The sequence below is a fragment of the Pelmatolapia mariae genome, linkage group LG3_W (assembly GCF_036321145.2).
Source record: "Pelmatolapia mariae isolate MD_Pm_ZW linkage group LG3_W, Pm_UMD_F_2, whole genome shotgun sequence".
Lineage (NCBI taxonomy): Eukaryota > Metazoa > Chordata > Actinopteri > Cichliformes > Cichlidae > Pelmatolapia > Pelmatolapia mariae.
The window spans coordinates 89,700,729-89,716,151 of record NC_086229.1 but is presented as its reverse complement, the minus strand read 5'-3'; positions in this window follow the sequence as shown (position 1 = coordinate 89,716,151).

The window sequence follows — 15,423 nt, the reverse complement described above, 5'->3', positions numbered from 1 at the left end:
CTGTCGCCAAGGGCTTGCTCAGAGGGGATTGTTGGGGTTTTCTCTCCTCCGCCTTTTTTCTTCATTTACTTGTTTAACTTTTTTCCTCATTATTACTTCATTTTACCTTTTTTCTTCATTTACTTGTTTAACTTTTTTCATTATTACTTCATTTTACCTTGTTTCATTATTTACTTGCTTGTTTAACTTTTCTTTCAACTTATCTAAATAATAAACCAATTAAATTTATCCTTTGAGTATTTTTCGTCTCATCTTTACAGAATTTTTCCAAAACATTTTCAAACATTCAGATCTGTCTTTTATTTTCTTCTTGAAACCTCATAAATGGTGAACTAAAAACCCGGAAATTGGTTTGAAACATTGTTTCAGCTGAAACCGGCATAACATGCTTTTGTGTGTGTGTGTGTGTGTGTGTGTGTGTGTGTGTGTGTGTGTGTGTGTGTGTGTGTGTGTGTGTGTGTGTGTGTGTGTGTGTCAGGGTATCACTAGTTAGGTCATCATGTTGAGGCTCATTCACTCCAACAATTTTTAGGTCAAATATTTAAAACAGGGTCATTGCATACACATTTTCAATTCACTTCAATCTCACAAATGCAGAAATAATTATTTGCAGTATCTTATTTAATATGAGAATGTCATGACTGATCATTTGCACCTACACCACCAAACATGGGGGCAAAGGGGAGGAGATCATGTTTAATCGGTTATAAGAAAAGGTCAGAAATATAAGTGCCGACATGAGCGGTGTCCACAGAAACCTCTGAATCTCAGCTCAAAGCTCATATAAACCATTTCTACAACCAGCAAACAAAGCAAAGACACCAAACAGTTAAAAGAGCAGTGACGTCACCACAAATCTGTGGTCAGGTAATATCCATATTTTGATTTTCTGGAGTTAAATGTGAACCGAAGCATATTTTCAAAGGTGTTATATGCTATAAAATACTTTTAAATAAATTAGTTGAGGGATATAAAAAAATCAAAATGTTCTCTGTTTGAGTCACAGTAACTTTGACATAGTAACATTTGCAGTAAGTCCTAAATGTTCACCTTTAAAGTGTTTGTGCTAATAACACCATGTACAGTAAGACAGGCATGGAGAACAGCACTGACTGGGAGGCTTTGAAAAGATGACACACTCAGTTCAGTTCAACATATCAGACTTTAAGAATGCACAAGCATCTACCTAAAATCTATTTATTTAGTCTCTCATCTGTGATGTAATTATGTAAAATTATGATGTATCGTTCACCTCCATTAAATGAACAGGTAGCTTTAAAGTATTTAATATGTTAAAACACTTAAATGTGTCTGTTGTCTCAGTGGCTGATAGTGCCCCACAGGCCTCAGTGTGAGCTTGAAGCCATTATAATGCTAAAGTTGTTTAATGTGTAGGTGCTCATGATATAGACCACAGGGTCTGGGTAGATACAGGTGGGACACAACACAAAAACCTGTCACTAACATATGCTCCTCTCTCGTGATCAGTAACATCAGTTTTCACTGCAGTGGTACAAACCATGAATCTCACCCTTATAAAAGTTAAGGAGGGATTCTCCGGACTGGAGAATCCCTCCAGATGTGATCTTGAGGCATCAGACTACTGGAAATATGTGATGGCAAGGTAGAACAGGGTCTTTGCCAAAACGTATATAATGCAAAACCTGCTGATATTCCTGCAGCTTGGAATGGCATCACACAGAGCAGGCAGAAAACAGCCTCAAAGAATCATTTTCCATTTTCTAACAAAGTTAAATATATTGTTAATGTTTACCTAACTGGGCTAAGACAAGTAAGACAATGACAAATAATTGCCATTACTGATCCCTTTGATCTGTTTGCTTTTAACACAATTAATTTCTTTTACTGAATAGACATGTGTATGAGATTCCTTTTTGTCAGATAATCATTAACAGTCGTAGATGACTCAGTCTGCATTGTTGTAATTAAACAGAAAATTTAAAATGAAAAAAGTAGTACCCCTCAGCCCCCCAGCAGATGTACCTATGTAATGAATTTCTATATCCTTTGTCGCCATGTTCTCAAGTTATTGATTTACAAGATTTTCAGAAAATTTGACCTCAAGGTCAAGGTTACTGATTTTAAACCAATCATAGATACACCTGTGGTATCAGTTTGAAACTCCTACGTCCCTTCGTTCTCATGTTATTGCATTCACAACTTGGGTGGACAAGTTGCCTTTTATGTTTTAGGGTTATTGGTATAAATTCTGTGTTTCTGTGAGAAATCTGATGTTAAATATTTATATTTCCATTTTTTTAAAAGATTTATCTCAGCATAAATGCCTTTTTAATTCATCTATGTGAGTTTTTTTCTCAGTGTTTAAAATTTGCTTTTCTTGACATATCTGCTCTCACATAATTCCACTTAATTACATTTTTTTCTTTGTTAAGTCATTAAATGATAAACTTGGTGACCGGAAACGACCTGTATATTTTTTATTATCGATGCCTGTAGAGTGTTAAGTGTCATGACACAGAATCTCAAAATGATCTCAGTGATGTCAACAAATTCTTTTTCTGATTGAAGTTTTAAAGTGTTTGAAGAAATAAATTATAAGCATAACCATATTTGACCATGAAGTTTAATAAGTGTGTTCACATATGCCTTTTCTGATCCACAGACTAGAAACAAAATGAGATCAGTCAATGAGTCAAAGAGGAATATTTAAGTGTAAAGATGTACTTTACACCCAAAAGTAGGCAAAAATAGGATCATAATTCTGCCCTTCAGACAGAGACTAAAACTAAAATTCACAGTCCACTTAAATACCCTTCACCACAAACCATTAGCAGCAATCAATAAGCATCTTCTTTAATGCTTAATTTTAAAACTGCAAACTTGATAGAGCTTAAGAAATATACAGTTAGGTCCATAAATATTCCATCAGAATTCATGTGGCTGCTTCTGTCCTGTATCACATCATCAATAAACTCCAGTCCCAGTGCCACTGGCAGCCACGCACACCCGAGCCATCACACTGTGTCCACCGTGTTTCCAGATGATGTGGTACGCTTTGCATCATGAGCTGTTCCAAACCCTCTCCATACTTTTTTCTTGCCATCATTCTGGTAGAGGTTGATATTGGTTTCATGTGTTCAAAGACTGTTTTTCCAGAACCGTGCTGATTTTTTAGATGTTTTCTTTTGAATTATTTTCTTTCTTTTTTTTTTTTAGCAAAGTCCAATCTAGCCTTTCTATTCTTGAGGCTTATAAGTGGTTTGCACCTTGCAGTGTACCCTCTGTTTTAGGATATAGATGATGTTTTATTAATCATAATCATGTCATACAGTGTATAATAACTAATTTCCTAAACTATAATAACTGTTACTCTGAATATGTAATATATAAAAGGATAATTTATACAATTAAAAAAAACAAGCTGTGAATTTACTTCATATTTGATGCTGCCTCCTGAATTCTTAGTGAGAAAAAAATACAGAGAAATTCAGGAAAACAAATTCAGGGAAACTACACCTCCTGCTGTCCAAACAGGTATGAATTTTTTTTAACTCAATTTTTATTTATTTTTAATCAGCAGTGACACATCCTACACTTCCTCTATTCAACTGTACCTGTATGTACAAACATATACTCACATTAAAACTACACAAAGCAGCCATGAATGTCCAGCAGCAGCATGTTACAGAAAGCAACCATATATACATATAAAGGAAAAGTATACATGAGCACTCTTTGGCCTTATGTGAGGCAGTCTTTTGGTCTCCTTATTCCTGTGCTGTCCATAGATAAGTGTGTGTGTATGTGTGTGTGTATGTGTGTGTAGAGAGAGAGCTCTTAAAATTAGGTGGTGTTCTTCATTGTGATAGTAAAGGTAACATGGGTCCCCACCGTTTCTCAAAGACAGGTTTCTGTAGTCTGAGTATGTAATTTGTTCCATCAGGCAGATATCACACACTCTCTGGATCCATATATTATATGTGGTTTTAACCATCTGGTAGTTATGCATTTTAGGGCTACAGTGAGTAATATATTTTAGAAGGTAAGTTGTGGCTTTGCAGTCAATATGTTCTGCAATCCTTCCCAACACTGCTACTGTAGGACTTAAGGGAATATTTACCTTGGAAAACGTCTTTGAGAGCATCAAATATCTGCCTCCAGAATACACAGAGTTTAGGGCAGAGCCACAATATATGAGTATGGTTGGCAGAGTGTGTCCCACAGTTCCTCCAGCATGAACTCAGATGTGTTGGACCCATCTTAGCAGTTATTTCTGGTGTTCTGTAGAATCTGGTGATATTGTTCCATTTAAACTCTCCATGTGTTTGAACTAGTGGTTTGCTGTGCTTCAGTACATATTTCCCACCAGGTGTCATCAGGTATTTCTTTCATTTATTTCTGCCTCCCATCTTTCCCTCATCCTCAGGGAATTATGCTTAATCATTGATGAGCCTGCGTTATAGATTTTACTAATAGTCTTCTTGTCTCTTTTTCTGATTTGTTTACTTTTTAGAAATTCTTCATTAGGTGTGGGGTTGGCAATGTTTCCCCAGCTTTTGAGTGCCGTCAAGAAGGACCTTAGTTGTAGAGATCTATAAAAATCTGTCCTGAGGAGATTAAATTCATTCTTCAGATGTTCAAATGTCTTAAAGTTCCATTGTTCCAATAGTTGTTGTACATATTTCAGTACATTATGTGCCCACGTTTTAAACCCAGTATCTGAGTTATTAGAGGAAAAGGTTTTCATAGATCCTGTGCTTGATAGTAAAGAAAGATACTTTGGTAGTCCCAGTGCTGACTGAATTTTATTCAAACTTTTTAATGTGTTTTTGTCCAGGTTGCCATTTCTTTTACGGGTTTTTCAACGAAAGGTAGTGTTTCCAGTGTTTTGGGACATTTACTTTTTTCTATTTTGAGCCAGAGTATGTCTATCATTTTGCAACCATGTCAGCAAAGGTTTTATTTGTGCAGCCCAGTAGTAATATTTAAAATGAGGTACATTAATGCCCCCCTTTATTTTGGGCAGCTGCAGGGTTTTGAGTCTAATTCTAGGCTGCTGTTTAGCCCACATGAAGTTAGAAATTCTTTCATTCAGCTTATCAAACATTGTCTTTGGGATTTCAACTGGCATCATCTGAAATAAATAGAGTAGCCTGGGCAGAACATTCATACGGATATATTCAACTCGACCTAACAGAGACAGGGGGACAATAGACCACTGCTCTAAATCATTGCTGATACGCTGAATAATTTTATTATAATTTTTGTCAAACAAGTGGTCCGAGGGTATGGAAATGAAAGTTCCAAAGTATTTAATACCCTCTTTAGACCATTTGAATTCACACACTCTTTTTAGGTATGATGTTGTAGAATTGGGTTTTGTTATATATAATATTATATCGTCAGTGTAGAGGGATATTTTATTTCATTGTTCCTCTGGATAGCAGCATGACTGGCAATTCCTAAAATGGTCTGTCTGGTTTAGAGTGAAAAAAATGCATTGAGCATTTCTCAAACAACCAGGGAACAGACAGGACAACTGCTCAATTACATTAAAAAAATATATATATATTATTTGACTAAACAGCTATTTGAGCAACAAAAATCACAGACAAATGGTAGGATGTGTGATGTGTGTGTGCCAGTGAAGTAAAATTTGTAGCTGAGCATGAAATATAATATAATTAGGTCAGTGTCAGGGAATATGAAAGACAGTCACTTCTTTTATAAAAATGAGTGGAGATGTAATGAATTGTGTTTAGACATCAGCACTTATGTGTCACAAAATTTGTTCTTCATGCACTACGTTACTTTGTTTTTCACAGAATGTCACAAGTTTCAAAACGTTTGTTTGCAAATAAATAAAAGTTTAGTGTTGCAAGTGGTGCCACTGTTAAAACCTTTGACTTTAACTGTACTCAAGGGTGTAGATTTGGCATGGACGGAAGGGACATGTCCCCACCGATATCCAGCGATTATTGAATTGTCCCCACCAATAATTTGATCTCTTCGAGTAAAGAAAAACAAAACTGACAGAAAGAAAAAACGATCTGTCAACGTCTCTTTCACCCAGCGGTGCACAAAGAGTTAAATTACGTTCTCTACTGGAGTCCTACCTCATGTGACAAATATGGCCAATGTGATTGGCTGTGCCTTTCAGGGAGCTCTGTTTAGTTTTAGCAGTGGCAACCCTGCACTGCGAGGAGGAGAGGAGGATGGCAGCAAAAAAGTATTTTTCAAAGAAACCTGTAAGTCAGTTAAAGTCAAGTTCACTCATAAAATGTGTCCGTCATAATAACGTTACAGGCTATGCTAGGCTTTGGCACACATCAGTCTAAAATTGTATGTAACCATGAATAACGTGTTTTGGAAACTATCTGCACAACAGGCAGCACTATTAGTTATCTCAGTCTCCCAGAGTAGCATTTCTAATTTTGATTGAAACTGTCAGAGAAAACGGCAGCCTCGAGCAAGCCAGGATATTAGTTTACAGAGGCCGTTAAAATTATATGTCTAACGTTAAAATGTTGGTGACACAATAATTTCATCCCAGTGGTACTGACATATTCATAGGGTTAATTTTTGAGACAATATATCATGAGGTAGTCATGATTTTGCAAATATTCCACCTTGTAGTGCAGTTTGCACAAATTGTTTTAAAAATGCACTCACCCTACAAACATTACTGACTCATCATGATGAGTCAAGATCTGCACAAATTGACAGAAACACTGAAGCAGCTCCCCGTTTTATTCTTATTATCATGTATGTCCTATTTGTCAGGTGACAGAAGAACCAACACAAAGCACAGAGAGCAATGGTGATACAAGATCACAGGTGGAATTGGTTGATGACTTGGTGGTTCATTACTGTATTTGAAGCACATGTGTGACTGCATGTATGTGGAATGTCTCACTGTTATTTATCAGGTGACAGAGCTGCCTCTGCCATGTTGTAGCTTGGACAGAGGTGAAGAGGCAAGGTCACAGGTGACTGACTGATGATTTGGTGCTATAGATTAACTAGTATTTATTATCATGACAATTGTCAGGCTCCTTTTAGTCATCCCAGTATCTCCGGCTGAGGCTGAAAGAAGCTTCAGTGCTCTCAGAAGACTAAAAAGATGGCTAAGGTTAACAATGACTCAAATGAGATTAGACAATGCTGCTGTATGCCATGTCCACCAGGAGAGACTGGACGGTATAGATGTAAAACAAATATGCCAGCAATTTATCTCAGTTAACGAGAGGAGGCATGTGTTTGGCTGCTTCACATAGTGGACATTGAGTTGTTGTGTGGGGCACCAGTAGTCCATGTCTGTTGCTGTAACAGTAGTTCATGTTTAGAATAAAAAAATCCCAGCTCACTGATCTGATCGGGGCAATAGTGTGCCTAAACTGTTGCATAATTTTGCTGAGAGATCTTTTACTTTGTGGTAATCTTAGGTGAGTAGTTTTATGGACAAAAACTACCAGGTCATTCAGTGTTCCCTTAGTGCTGATGTATAAGAGATGTTGGTGTACTGTAACTGAAGTAATGTTGTTAAGTCCTTAAAGTCATATTCTTTTATTGTCATGACTGTATTTGAAGCTTTTTTTTAATTTTTGTAAGATACCTGATTTATATGGAATATGGCTGAAGTCAACTAAAGTCTAAAATACTTAGTCAGTCATTTGTTTAATGGTAATTTAACGTTATATAATTCACATATAAAACTATGAATTGTAATTTTAAATGGTTTAAAAGCATGTAGAATAGCATATGTAGGCAAATATATTTCTCTCTTTTTTTTTTTTTTTATCAAGAAGCAAAGACAAAAAGGAAAAAAAGGAACAACCGGGCAGGGTTCGGTGGTTGAATCAAAACCAAATCTACGCCTTTGACTGTACTACCTGACTAACTGGAGGAAATTACTAATAACAACCCCAGTGTGCCCACAGCTGTCTGCAGCTATCTTTGGCAGAGGTGCTAAATCTTATCTGAAAATTGAAGAAACACTCACACATCTCACACATCTACTTTGGTAGAACAGCTTACAGGGATCACTCCCTTTGCTTGAGCGCTTGAGTTTTGTTTTAGCCTCACGCTACACAGTCAATTTCTCCAAAACTTAAGATTTCATTTTGGACTGAGAGGACTGACACGATGGCTCAACAGTGACACTGGATTTTAAGAGATTAAGCAAAATAATAAACATCTGAAAAAAGTGCTGCGAGCTATGGATACAATGCAAAAGTACACCATCAAACACAGAGGAGTGTTGTAGATCTCTGGATTTAATAATCGGAACATCAACCTCCCGCTCCACCACAATCACCCACACATGCAGGGCCTTGGGGTAAAGGTGTGTCACCAGGGTGCAGAGGAGGCATCCCCCTCTCTGTCCCCTTCTGGCTGCCTGTGCCTCAATTTTATCTCACAACTTAGACATTCACATTACTCACACTCTCATAACACATACATATAGGATCTTGGGAGTGGGCACGCTACACGGAATCCAAAAGACCATCAGGGTGTACAACCTCACCCCTGGCGTCGTTGCCCACCTCTCAATTCTAAATACATGTAGACATTGAGGGCTATCAGGAGGGGCTATGCGCTTACCTGCTGCTCTCTGGCAGGTAGCTCCATGCCCTCCTGGGTTTTAAATGCACCTTAGAACACACATGCATCAACACTACATATGAGCGGGTGGAGGGAGGTTTGGAGTCTTCTCACACGACCGTTCTCTGCTGCCTGTTGGAGCGGGGGGGCTAGGAGGAGGAATTGGCCGTCCGATTGGGGTCTGGAATGTGGGGCCTCCCTGCTGCTGCCGAGTCGGGGCAGTATGCTTCTCTCCACCCCAGGGAAAAGGGTAACACTACCTGGGTCTGGGTGCAGTTTCCCCCTCCAGGGGCAAGGGTACCTAGACCTGGGGCTTAGAGTACGCTTGGGGAGTGTGATTGTGTTTGGAGCCCCTGCAAGACAGAACAAAAGCCTTTATGTGCCGATTAGGGCGGCACGATTAATCATTAGAAAATTGCGATCTCGATTCATACTTATGTGCGATCTCATTTCCAAATTACAACGATTAAAAAAAAAAAAAAAAAGACGACAACAATTGTACCGCATTTTGATCCAGGACGTAATCTGCATGAAAACAAGCGCTCACTCTTCCTGCTCAACAAATGACAAGGGCGGAGCCTTATACCACGTGATACAGAAGCTGTGCCGTGTGATGCTCAAATTGGCAGGAAAAACAACGGAGAGCACGTCAGGGATGACGAGGAAGTGACAGGAGAAAATCCATCCCGGTCAACCACCCAAACATCAATAACGGGAACCTTGTACAGCGCTTCCCTATACACGTTGAACTCCCGCAGGCACAAAGAAATTACGGAGGCTATCACTTATCACCTGACCAAAGATATGGCTCCCATCAACACTGTGGAAAACGAGGGATTTAGGAAAATGATCAACACCCTAGACAAACGCTGCACAGTGCCGCCCCGCAGCTATTTTTCTATTGTTGCACTACCTGCTCTATACACGCAGTGTCGAGCAACGGTGGAGACGGAATTTCAAGCAGTACAACATTTTGCGGCAACGACAAAATGTGAGGCATTTATTGTTTTTATGTTTATTTATTGTTTTTATGTTCAGTCTCAACTGTTACGAAGTTGATGTGCAGTTAATAAGTGCAATAAATATTTATATTGGAAAAGAAAATCGTGAGAGAATCGTGATCTCAATTCTAAGCAAAAAAATCGTGATTCTCATTTTATGCAAAATCGTGCAGCCCTAGTGTACAGTGTCTCTTTATATCTGTCTCCACGTTGGGTGAGTGTTGAGTAATTGCATATGAGAGCATGAGGGTGGGTGTAACTACAGGGGTCCAACAAAGAATGGCCACGCATCATACTGATGTCTTCGTAAATTTATTTCTCTCTCTATCTCACTCTTATTGTCTTCAGACACCGTGAAAACTGAAGAAACACAAAGTTTACAACATAAATGTTTTGAGCTTGTCAGTCTCTCATACCAGTGTCCATAAACAGTCTTGTGCAAGCAGAACAGAAAAAATGCACAATAATGCATATCACAAAAATGTCCTCTTATTACCAGTGTAGAACACGTATGCAACATTATACAAACAATATAAATGAAACCATACCGTGTGCGCCTCTTGGACCACATGCAGAATGACATTAACGTTGAGGCTGTAGATGCATCTGTAGCCATGTATCCATGCTAGCTCCACCATGCCATGGTTGTGCTCTCAACCAAACTCTGGTCATGTGACAATTACAAACTCTACCTCATACAAACATTACAGCACTTTACATATTTAACAAACCCATATTTTGTAATCACATATTTTAGACATGTTTTTTAATTAATGTTACACTTTTATCATCTTATCTTATAAATAAATGAACTAAATTAAGCATGAATCTATCACAGAAACATGAAATAAACAACTTTATTTTAACTGTCTCAGGGACAGTTACACTCCCACCAAATTACTATGATTTATGAAATGTAAATAATTTGAATAAATCTAGGAATTTACAGAACCAAACAGTACTTAATTGTGACAAACTTGCAAGTCAATCCTAATACTTTAACCGTCCCATACACATTTACAGAAGTTCCACTGGAACATTCTAGTTACTTTCTATTAGGACCACTAATTTATGTATAGGGCGTTCAAGAGTGGATGGTTTATTGAGCTTTTCACCCTCTTTCGCTAGTTTTCTACTTCCTAGTTGTATTCTGGCTTTCCGAACCAGACCATCTTCATCTTTGCAAACATCCAGTACTCTCCCAAGCTTCCATTCACTGCGAGGGATTCCGTCTTCTTTCACAATGACAATGTCGCCTATTCTCACATTTCGTCTTGGAGAGTGCAAGCGTTGTCTTAGTGTGATGTTTGAGAGGTACTCATTCCTCCACCTACTCCAGAATTGCTCTGCCAAATATTGAACTCTGCGCCACCTTTTCCTGGCATACAGATCTTCTGGCACAAATTTTGCAGGTGGAGGCGGTCGTACAGAGGTTTTCATGGTGAGTAAATGGTTTGGGGTGAGTGGCTCTAAGCCTTTGGGATCACTGATGCTGTCGGTGGTGAGAGGATGGCTATTAACAATCGACATGGCTTCATAGAAAAATGTTCTCAAAGAAGCATCATCTAATCTTCCAGCACTCTGTGAAAGGACCTTGGTTAAGACACCCCTGACTGTCCTTATCTGCCGTTCCCAAACACCTCCCATGTGACTGGCGTCAGGCACATTCATAACAAAGTCACACTGTTTCCTGGCCAGGTAAGCAGACAGTCTGTCCTTATCTACTTCCTTTAAGGCCTCTGTCAGTTCATTTTTTGCCCCAACAAAGTTTGTTCCTTGATCAGATCTGATTTGTCTGATGGCTCCACGAATAGCTATAAAACACCGTAAAGCATTTATGAAGGCATCTGTCGTGAGATCTTCCAACATTTCTATGTGGATTGATCTAGAGGACAAACAAGAGAATATAAGACCGTACCTCTTATAGTCCTTGCGGTTTTGCTTAGTATGGAAAGGTCCAAAGCAATCCATCCCGCAATAGGAAAATGGTGGTGAGGGGTCAACACGAGCGGCCAGTAAATCAGCCATCCTTTGTGTTTCTGTTGGCCTGCGAGCTCTCCTGCATGTAACACATTGCTTAATGTGATTAGCCACCACTTTGCTCCCACCAACAACCCAGAAGCCATTTGCTCTCAGCTCATTAAGTGTCTGTCCTCTGCCTTGATGCTGGGTTTTCTCATGGCACTGATCTAAAATCAGGTGTGTAATTATGCCATGTTTGGGTAGGATTATTGGATGCCTCAAGTCAAGCGGTAAGGAAGCCTTCCTTAACCGCCCTCCTACCCTGAGAACACAGTCTTGCAATATTGGGTCAAGTTGGAACAAAGGATGGTTCTGTGGTAATTTACCATGGCTGAGTGTTTGTATTTCCTCCTTGAAAGCATCTTCTTGTGCTAATTTTATAAGCACATGACTTGCTTTTCTCCTGTCTTCCACATTTATACCCTTTGTTGCATTGGCTCTTTTGGCTAGTTGCTGGATCCTAGCAACTACATTACTGCTGTATGCCATTTTGAGAACCTTTTGAGTCTCTCCAAGAAGTTCCTGTCCTCTACTACCTTTGTTTGTAGTATTTGTGTCGTTTTGACCTCTGGATCACCTACCAGAAGGTCTGGAGTTGAGTCTGGTGTGACAAACTCTCTTTCCCACAGGAAATGAGGTCCAATGAGCCAATTTGAACTGATCAGTTCCGCTACTGTGAGGCCTCTGGAAGCGTGATCCGCTGGATTTTGATTGGTGTCAACATAGTGCCACTGTGCTGGATCAGTTGCTTCTCTGATTCTTTGCACTCTATTAGCAGCAAAAACGTGAAATCTGCGGGCTTCGTTATTAATGTAGCCCAAAACCACCTGTGAATCAGTCCAGAAATACTCTTGGTCAATTTTGAGCTCCAGTTCCTCTTTTAGCATTCTGCTGACTGCTCCGGACACCACTGCTGCTGTTAATTCCAGCCTTGGTATGGTTACAACTCTCGTGGGTGCAACTCTTGCTTTGCCCATGACTAAGGAGCAATGCACTCTGTCTTCACTCATCACCCGAACATATGAGCACTGACCATACCCGCGATTGCTCGCATCTGAAAAGTGGTGGAGTTCTATTCTCTGGACTTTCCCAAGGCTTTCAGGTACAAAGCATCTTGGGATTTGGAGTCTCTGCAGGTTCTTCAGATCAGTGACCCAACTCTCCCATTGTGGCTTCAATTCACCAGGCAGTGGCTCATCCCATCCAATGCTCTTTAGACACATTTCCTGTAGAATTTTCTTTCCTATTAGAAGGAAAGGAGCCAAGAAGCCTAATGGGTCAAATACAGAGGCTATAATGGACAGAATTCCCCGTCGTGTTACTGGTTTCTCCTCCAGGGCAACTTTAAAGGAGAAGGTGTCACTGCTTACACTCCACCTTACTCCCAACACAGTCTGAACTGGGAGTTCATGATGACTGATGTCCACATCCTAGGCTCCACTAGCTCGTTCACTATCTGGAATTGACTCCAGGACTTCTCTGTTGTTGGATATGAACTTTTGGAGCCGTAGTCTTGCCTTTGCACACACCTTCCGCACATCTCTCACTAGTTCAATGGCTGCATTCACAGTTTTTACACTGATTAGCCCATCATCAACATAGAAACTACATCTGATGAAGTTGGCTGCTGTGGGATGTTCCCTTTCATTTTGGCTCGCAAGATACTTCATTGCATAACTTGCACAGCCTTGTGAGGATGCGGCCCTGAAAAGATGGACTTTCATGCGATATTCTTTTGGCTCTGTGTTTGTTTCACCATTTTCCCACCACAGGAATCGCAAGTAATTTCTGTCTTCTCTGTTTACATGAAATCTGTGAAACATCTTCTCCACATCACAGATGATTGCAATTGGGTGTTGGCGAAATCGGCAGAGTACTCCAGTCAAACTGTTAATGAGATCGGGTCCAGTCAAGAAGTGATCATTCAGAGCTGTGCCACTGTACTTTGCAGAGCAGTCAAACACAACCCTGATTTTTTCCAGTTTTCTCGGGTGATAGACGCCTTGATGTGGAATATACCACATATTTCCTTCTCTGGGATCATCTTCAGCTCTTTCAGCATCACCTTCCTTGAAGACATTGTCCATGAACCTTACATAATCGTCCTTAAATTTGGGATTTTTCTCAAACTTCCCTTTCAGGTGCTTAAGTCGTACCAGAGCCAGACGCTTATTTTCTGGCAGCTGAGGGCGTGCCTTAAAGGGAAGTGGCATCTCTAGGTGCCCATCAGCATTCTGGTATATTTTCTCATTTAGCAGTTGCATGAACTGTATGTCATCTTGTGATATGCTCTTTTCTCCAGGAGCTGTGTCTTTGAAGTCTGACTCAAGTACTCTGATGATGGTGGCTGGTGTCAAGGGTGGAAGTTCCTTAACAGATAAGCGATGGCACAGGCCTGTCACTTCTGCTGATGTTGCCATTTTTTGTGAACTGCCAACAATGCTCCAGCCCAGGTCTGTCTTGATTGCATATGGCTCTTCGTCACCTCCCGCGATTACTTGCCGTGGTGCCAGTGCTCTAGGACAGTCGTAGCCATCTTTTAGTGGGAATGGATGTTTGTATCTGTGTGTGCCTGTATGTCTGTGTCTATATGTCAGGTTGGGTATCAGACGCAACCTCTCTAGGGACATCTCAGGCCCTCCAAGGTATGGAGGCCTATCTCCCCCCACCACTTCCCCTGCCAGTGGCAGACGCCCTCAGACATCGGTGCGTTGGTGGTTCTTTGTGTCCGGGGATGGGCGTCCAGGTACACACCGGCTCACTCCTTGGTGGCTGCTTGTCGGGGCCTGGAGCCTGGGGCTCGCTCGGGCCACTTCGAGGGTGGGGTGCCCTCAGCTCTTTCTGGGATAGTGGCGCGGCTGCCCCTCTGTTGGTCTTCCTTGGTCTCTTGTGTTCTGAGGACCTCTGGATGTCTGGAGTCTTGATCTCCTCCATACCTGCTTCATGCCCTGGAGGACGGGGCTGTGGCTCCCCACACCCTCTAGCAGATCATTACATGAAGGAACCTTTTAAATACAAGCGTGCTCATGCTCACAGGTGTACACACGGGTGATCACACACACAAACTACACCCTTTTTGGCTCCTACCTCAAAGCACACTGTGCGCTGTCGATCTTGCGTGCTGCACAATAATGTTTAATATTTAGTATTTACTGTTATATTCCCATATATCATTGTGATGTTGTTTATTATGTTGCTCTTTTTTTTCTTCTGCTTGTTTTCTCTTTTTTGTCTCTCAACAGGTGATCCAGGTGATTGATATATGTATTTTTTGTCTGCTTATTTTGTTGGTTTTAGTTTTTTGCACTTTATCCCCATCCCTCTTCCCCGCTGTTTTTTTCCCCTCTTTCTTTCTCCCTTTTCTTTTCCCCAGTGAAGTCTGTCCCGTATTTAACAAGTGAAAATAAAATAAAATAAACAATAAAAGGTGAATCACATAGACCATTACGGCAAGGCTGGGATGGTCCATTTGGTAAAGTAAATCCGTTGGGCCTCTTTCTTCGCCTTTAGACAATAATTCTGATGGCAAAAGAGCCAAACGGGACAGGCCAAAAAAAAACAAAATACAAACAAACAAAAAGAAACCTCATGGTTGTTATACTACATTACACATGGAGGCATTTTGCAGATGGGGCAATGTGCCACTCAATAGCTTCTTAGAAAATAATCTATGAAAGTGTTTCTATTTTGCAGTAAATTTCATGTGCTCTGCACAAAGGGAAGATTATTTTTTTTAAAAAGTATCAGTGTCCAAAAATGTACAGACCCAGCTGTTCCATAGCGTTGAGTCACCTCCCAAAAGGAGGAGAGCTTG